Genomic DNA, 8,248 nt, shown 5'->3' on the forward strand with positions numbered 1-8,248 from the left:
GGCTGCACCAGTTGGCATTCCCACCAACAGTGCACAAGAGTTCCTTTTTCTCCACAATCTTGCCAAAACCTGTTGTTTCTTGTGTTGTTGATTTTAGCCATTTGGACAGGTATGAGGTGATAGCTCATTGTGGTTTTCATTTGCATTTCCCTGATGATGAGTGATTTGAGCATCTTTTCGTGTCTGTTGGCCATCTGTGTCTTCTTTGGAGAAATGTCTGTTGATGTCTTCCGCCTATTTTTAAATTGGATCATTTGGTTTTTTGGTGTTGAGTTGTATAAGTTCTTTATATATTTTGGATACTAACCTTTCATATCATTTGCAAATATCTTCTCCCATTCAGTAACTTGTCCTCTCATTTTATTGGTGGTTTTCTTTGCTGTGCAGAAGCCTTTTATTTTGATGTAGTCCCAATAATTTATTTTTGCTTTTGTCTCCCTTGCCTCAGGGGACATATCTAGAAAGATGTTGTTACAACCAGTGTCTGAGAAATTACTATCTGTGCTCTCTGCTCGGACTTTTTTGGTTTCAAGTCTTACATTTAGGTCTTTAATCCATTTTGAATTTTATTTTTGTGTATAGTGTAAGAGAGTGGTCCAGTTTCATTCTTTTGGATGTACCTGTCCAGTTTTCCCAACACCAGTTTTTGAAGAGACTATCTTTTTCCCATTGTATATTCTTGCCTCCCTGCTTGTACATAAAATCATGGGTTTATTTCTGGATTCTCTATTCTGTTCCGTTGATCTATTGTCTACTTTTCCGTCAGTACCATACTGTTTGGATTATTACAGCTTTGTGATATACCCTGAAATCTGGGATTGTGATACCTCCAATTTTGTTCTTTCTCAAGATTGTTTTGGCTATTTGGGGCCTTTTGTGGTACCATACATATTTTAGAATTATTTGTTCTAGTTCTGTGAAAAATGCTATTGGTGTTTTGATAGGGATTGCATTAAATCTGTAGATCATTTTGGGTATGGGACATTTTAAAATATTTGTTCTTCCATCAATAAGCATAGAATATTTTTCCATTCATGTTGTCTTCAATTTTTTTTCATCAGTGTTTTATAGTTTTCAGAATATAGGTCTTTCACTTCCTTGTTTAAGTTTATTCCTAGGTAGTTTATTATTTTTGGTATAATTGTGAATGGGACTGTTTCTTAATTTCTCTTTCTGCTTCTTCATTATTAGTGTATAAAAATGCAGATTTCTGTATATTGATTTTGTATCCTGTGATTTTCCTGAACGCATTTATCAGTTCTAGTCTATTTTTGGTGGAGTCTGGAGGGTTTTCTGTATATAGAGTATCATGTCACCTGCAAATAGTGAAAGTTTTACTTCTTCCTTACCCATTTGGATGCCACTTATTTCTTTTTCTTGTCTTATTCCCGGGGCTAGGACTTCCAGTACTATGTTGAATACAAGTAGTGAGAATGGACACCCCTGTCTTGCTCTTGATCTTGGGGAAAAGCTTTTAGTTTTTCACCATTGAGTATGATTTTAGCTGTAGGTTTTTATATGGTCTTTATTATATTGAAATATGTTCCCTCTAAATCTACTTCGTTGAGAGTTTTTATCATGAATGGATATTGTACTTTGTCAAATGCTTTTCTGCATCTATTAAAATAATCATGTGCTTTTTATCCTTTCTCTTGTTGACGTGATGTATGATGTTAATTGATTTGTGAATACTGAATCACGTTTGCATCCTAGGAATAAATCCCACTTGATCACGGTGAATGATTTTATAATGTATTGTTCGATTTGGTTGGCTATTATTTTGTTGAGGATTTTTGCATCTGTGTTCATCAGAGATATTGGCCTGTAGTTCTCTCTTTTTTAAAAAAAGATTTTATTTATTTGCGGTAGAGCAAGAGTGAGAGAGCGAGAGCGCACAAGCAGGGGGAGTGGTAGAGGGAGAAGCAAGCTCCCCGCTGAGCCAGGAGCCCGATGGGGGACTCAATCCCAGGACTCTGGGATCATGACCAGAGCTGAAGGCAGACGCTTAACTGACTGAACCACCCAGCTGTCCTTTTTTTTTTTTTTTTTTTTTTTTTTAAGTGTCTTTACCTGGTTTTGGTATCAGGGTAATGCTGGCCTCACAGAATGAATTTGTGATTTTGGAAGCTTTCCTTCTAACTCTTCTTTAAATGTTCGGTAAAATCCACCTGTGAAGCCATCTGCTCCTGGACTTTTGTTTGTTGGGAGTTTTCTGATTACTGATTCAATTTCATTCCTGGTAATCAGTCTGTTCAAGTTTTCTATTTCTTCCTGATTCAGTTTTGGGAGGTTATATGTTTCTAGGGATTTATCATTTCTTCTAGGTTGTTCAATTTGTTTGCATACAATTTTTCATAATATTCTTATAATCCTTCATATTTCTGTGGTGTTGGTTGTCCTTTCTCCTCTTTCCCTTCTGATTTTGTTTATTTGAGTCCTCTCTCTCTCTCTCTCCTTTATGAGTGTGGCTAAAAGTTTATCAATTTGGTTGATCTTTTCAAAGAACCAGCTCCTGGTTTCATTGATCTGCTCTACTGGGTTTTTTTTAGTTTCTATTTCATTTATTTCTGCTCTAATCTTTATTATTTTCTTCCTTCTTTAGGTTTTGGGTTTTGTTTGTTCTTTTTCTAGCTTCTGTAGGTGTAAGTTTAGGTTGTTTCTTCAATATTTTTCTTGCTTCTTGAGGTAGGCCTTGATTGCTATAAACTTGCCTCATAGAACAGCTTTTGCTGGATTCTAAAGTTTTTGGACCATGGTGTTTTCATTTTCATTTGTCTCCATGTATTTTTTAATTTCTTCTCTGATTTATTCCCTTACAATTTTAAATCTTTGATTAAATGTGTATATTGGAAAACATTATGTAGTGTCGAGAGCATGAGCTCTGGAATCCAATTACCTAGTTTTAATCCTTCCTTATGATTTACTACCTACGTGACACTGGGTAAACCAGTTATACTTCTAAAGCCTCAATGTCCTTATCTGCAAAATCAAAATGATGATAAAAGCATCTGCTTCATAGGGTTGTTGTGAGAATTAAATGAGATCATACTGCAGAAATGTTAGTATGGTACCTAACAGATTAATCCTTCAAATAATTTAGTTATGCTTACAGGAGACAATGAGACTTTTTATTCAAAAATAGCAACAATATAATGGGTATTCCCCCCATGAATAAAGACAGGGAGAGAGAACAGGTAGTAATGCCAATTGAGTAACTACAAATTGCCAAGTTCTTTGCCAGGCAGTTTATGGACATCATCTCATTTGCTTGCAGCAGATTTGTGAGGTAAGAATCATTATTTCCATTTTATAGATGGAGAAACTGAAGCTCAATAAAGTGAAGTAACTGAGAACCACATACCAAATAATCTGCAGAGTCAAGTTTGTCTAATTTCAAAGTCATATAGTTTTTCCTCACCTAAACAATGTTTTCCTTCTGGAGGAGGAAAGAAAATATATTTTAAGCCACATCCCATTTAGGTTGGCTCCCAAATTATTTAACTGACACATATGTGAGTGTTTTCATCAGCTGTCAGTGTTTGCCTATGGTGCCCCTATCCCACTCAGTCTCTCCTCCCTGAAATGGCTGGTTGAGGAACACTTAGCCACTGCTGGTACCATGTCCTAACTCTCAGTCAGGAAGTTTGCATCAGCTCCCAAGATGGACAGGAGACTCCTGTTATTTTACGGAGCCAGATCTGAGGTTTTAGACAGGCAGGGAGTAGGAGGAGTCAGGACTGGGAAAGTCGAATGATTCCCCTCCTGATGTCTAGTGGTTCACTTCACTAAGATAGATACCAGGCTGTGAATTGTGCCTCCTCAGCTGATCCCCATTCTGGATCAGTATCCCTATGAGTAATTTCTCTCCTGATTCTGGCACTCTGGACTTTCTACTACCACTGATGGATTTTTATCTCTATAGAGGGAAAAAAGGGATGCCCAGGCCTTGGCTGCGAGTGCTCACTCCACTACCCTTTGCTGCCCTCTACTGACCATACCTGGAAAGTACATTTAACCTTTCAGGCCCTTGGCCCAAATAGATACTACAGTGAGTGAAACCAGGCACACAAAATTTGAGGTGCACCAAAAAACTAAGTAAATAAGATATGATATTTTAATTTTAATGTAGTATTTTAAAAAGTCAATTTTCAAAAAATACATGGTGAACAAAATATCTAAATGTACCCTAAAACAGTACTACTAGCTTATATGTACACAGAACCTGCCATCCATCTTTTCATTCAAGAAAGAGGTCTAATACCGCAGTGGCAAATCACGCTATCAATACTGGTCAACCTTTTTCATCACTCACATATATGGGGGAAAAAAACCCAGAAAATTTAGAGTAAGTGAAAAACAAAAATGAGAAGGTCCAAGTGGAACAGATATTGTAACAGTCGAATCCTAAAGAAAACAAGTAAGAGAACAGGGAAAAAAAAAAAAAAAAACTGATTAAGAAAACAAAACCAACTAACATCTTCAGAGTCAAGAAGCCAAAGAATGGGTGGCTATAAAATAAGAACAAAGAAACAGATTTTTTGGAAATTAAAGATATCATCGACCAAATTAAATGTACTAGAAAGTCTTAAAGATTGAGTTTAAGGAATCCCACTTGACTTTGACACTTGGAACATTCATCTTTCAGTTTTAATGACATAAGATTACCCTTTCTTTCTCAGTAAGTAGAGCTATTTGGTCCTTCGGTAAGGAGTAATTTAATCATTGGAATAATGGAAATGCTATTTGAATTTGTAGAATCAACGTATAAACAAAACTTGGAAGACAACAACTGTAAAAGAATCTGACTAATACTAACATTGATAATATAAAAAAAATGGAAGTCTGAATATTAAGGCAGCAGAGACGTGGAAGAGATAATGTCACAGATCTTTTTCACCTATTTATTTATATAGCAAAAAATCAAGATACACTGTCTAAAATTGATGTAACAAAATACAGACGTAAGCATACTCTTTAAAATGGTAATAACCAGAAAAACCAAAACAATGTAACTGGAAAATGTAGAAGCAGATGGATAAAAGAAATAAGTTTCTCATCTTTCAATAGATGCTATTTCAAGTTCATAAAACAAGAAATGAAAGTATTAACATAGGTTTCAGAGGTATTGTGATAACCACCAGCAGAACAGAAAATATTTAAAAATAGGGAGCTGGAAATGAGGAGTTGGGGAACAGGTTCAGGCAGGGAATTTACTTTTCATTTGGTACCACTCTGTACTGCTTGTTTTTTAAAATGTGTGTATGTATTAATTTTACACTATAAAAGTTAAAAAAAAAAAAAAAAACCCTCTTTGCAGCTGCAGCTCTTGGCATCATTTCCTTCCCAGCTGCAGTCTCTTTCCTTACACCAGTGGTCAGATCCTACTGAGACAGGAAGGAGTAAGAGAGAAAAGAAAAGTTTCTGCCCTTAATTTAAGTGTCTTGGAATCTTTTTTATTTGTTTGTGCTTGTGTTCTGTCTTTTCAAATGGCGCCACTCTTTGGAATACTAACTTTTGACTACTTTCATCTGTGATATCTAGAATCTTCTTAAAGTCTTGCTAAACTTTGGTATCCTTCTGTTCCTTCTTGACAAAGAGTAATCCTGACTCATTGGCTCTTACTGTGACCGTGGTATTTTATTTTCTTAGAATCTTGGTTCTGGTCAACTACTTCCTAGCCAGGTCCAACTCAGCCTGCCTAGGTAGGAATGAAGTCTATGGAAGAGTGATGACAATTACTACTATCAGAACAAGTAAGACGTGGCATATTAGTAAGTTAAACATAGTGCTAAGGGAGCAGGGTGACGTTCATTACCCCATTCCTCATGCACTGACAGAGGAGAATGTGTTTCACTCCACTGTTCTGGAGAGAACACACTCGGAGGAATTTGGGAGTAGACGTTTTCTCTAGACCACAATCTTGCACCAAAGTGCCAAAAGCATGGGACACGAGACACAAGGAAATGAAACCAGAATATCTAAATTTTCGAAGAAGGCAATAATGTCTCAGGGTCACTCTCCAAATTTGAGAAACAAGGCAGAGGATCATAGGGGAAGGGAGAGAAAAATGAAACAAGATGAAACCAGAGGGAGACAAACCATAAGAGACTCTCAATCTCAGGAAATAAACTGAGGGTTGCTGGAGTGGTGGGGGGTGGGAGGGATGACGTGGCTGGGTGATAGACATTGGGGCGGGTATGTGCTATGGTGAGCGCTGTGAATTGTGGAAGACTGATGAATCACAGACCTGTACCCCTGAAACAAACAATACGTTATATGTTAATAGAAAGAAAAAAAAAAAAAGAAAAGGTCACTCCCTGAAAGTAGGCAATATATATGGGAGATAACTACACACGAGTCACCAAAACAAAACAGTAACAACAACAAACACAAAGAAATACACACACATATTAAACATAAACCGTTGTGGAAGCACAACGGTTGCTGGGCGCTGTGTGCTCAGTGAATACGGACTCACAGGCTGTGGACTCAAGGCGGGTGCCTCTGGCTGGCTTGCCGTGGGACTGAAACCCAACAGTTCCCAGGTCCTCGCTGTCTCCAATAGAGGGAGCACTAAGTTACCTGCCACGCCATTACCTATTCACTTAATTGGGGGACCACAGTTTTGTTTGTGACAACTTTTTTTTTTTTTAAAGATTTTATTTATTTATTTGAGAGAGAGAATGAAAGAGAGAGAGAACATGAGAGGGGGGAGCGTCAGAGGGAGAAGCAGACTCCCTGCCGAGCAGGGAGCCCAATGCGGGACTCGATCCCGGGACTCCAGGATCATGACCTGAGCCGAAGGCAGTCGCTTAACCAACTGAGCCACCCAGGCGCCCCTGTTTGTGACAACTTCTATAGGGGAGATGCAGTTTCTTTGGTGACTGCTGACCCCTTGGAGACTAGAACTAATTCGAGGTTCGAACCAACTTTGAAGAGGCTGAAGAAGCTACGCCCATTCCTGTGAAATCCCCGGACACCGCTACAGCTACCGGAACCCAGGCTCTGCGTAAAAGCCTCTGGCTGACACTGAGCCAACTGTATACGATTGAGAATGAAGGCACTTGGACTTTAATTTCTATGGGCTTTTGTGAGGGGATTTAGTTTGGGGGGAAGTGGAGTCATAAACAAAGAGTGTCCTAGTGTTCAAATCTGGGACATTTTCATGTGGATACAGTCTCTGTGCTCATTTCATCAAAGGCTGGTGAGCCCCTTTGGACAACATGACTGGACCTAATTAGTGATACGAAATGGAACGGCGAGTTAACTTTCAGCCTAGGGCGCTGCATGGCGTTCTACCGGACTCATGGGGCCGGAGTCTTTTGTGGGCAGAAAGCAAGATGCCCTTCAGCAGTTCCCGAAGGACTCTGTGGGCAGGAGGCGAGTTCAGGCGTGTGTGAGCGCAGCAGTAGCGGGAGCAGGCGCGGCTCCGCTAAGGGGACTGCTGCCCTGGCTCCCTTCGGAGGCTGGAGCACCATGGGCTACGACACTGCTTCGCAGCCTTCCATCATGAGTGCGCGGCCTTCTTCCCTTGTCTACATTTGCATCATCCATACAAAATACTGATCGGTTTTTCTTTAAATATTCAGAGTGGACTGTAGAATCTTCGCTCATGGTAACGTGTTAGAACATGTTATACGTTTTTCTGAATACAGACTAAAATACATAGCTACTAAAATTAAAAAAAAAATGCCCGTGAGCATGCTACCTAAAGCAACTCACAGGACGCCTGTGGAACGCACAGTGTAATACACTAAAAAGCTTAAAAAGCTGGCAAATATTCAACGAGAGGGATGCATGCTACTCCACTCTCCGGGTCTCCACTCCAATCCTGATGACAGAAGGTGGTGTTGGGCAGAGATTTGGGGCCCCTCTCTCCACTTTCTCTCTCACACCATCCCAAGCAACAGAGAAAAGACCTTTCTAAGACTTATAGGAGTTCGAGTCAAGTGCTTTCTTATTGTGCCCTTGGCGTTCAGGACGCAGGGCTTCTTGCTCCCACGTTGGAGTGGGCTTGCGCGAGGATGCCTGCAGTTGCCTGGCCATTCCCGGCTCATTTCTGGAGGTGTAGTAGCAAACCCTGTTTCTGCTTGAGATCTAAGCCTCACTCTACCCAGCTTTGCTAGGGAACCCCATGATTTGGATGATAACATACATCTCAATCGCCTTCTGTCTCCTCTTTCTCACTCGTTCAAATTCCAACACAGCATGTAGTTACAAAAACAAGTGAAAGAATGAGAGAAGAAAC

Source organism: Mirounga angustirostris, unplaced genomic scaffold, assembly GCF_029215605.1.
Source record: "Mirounga angustirostris isolate CCGP_5_RB_7025 unplaced genomic scaffold, mMirAng1.0.hap1 SCAF_113, whole genome shotgun sequence".
NCBI classification, from domain to species: domain Eukaryota; kingdom Metazoa; phylum Chordata; class Mammalia; order Carnivora; family Phocidae; genus Mirounga; species Mirounga angustirostris.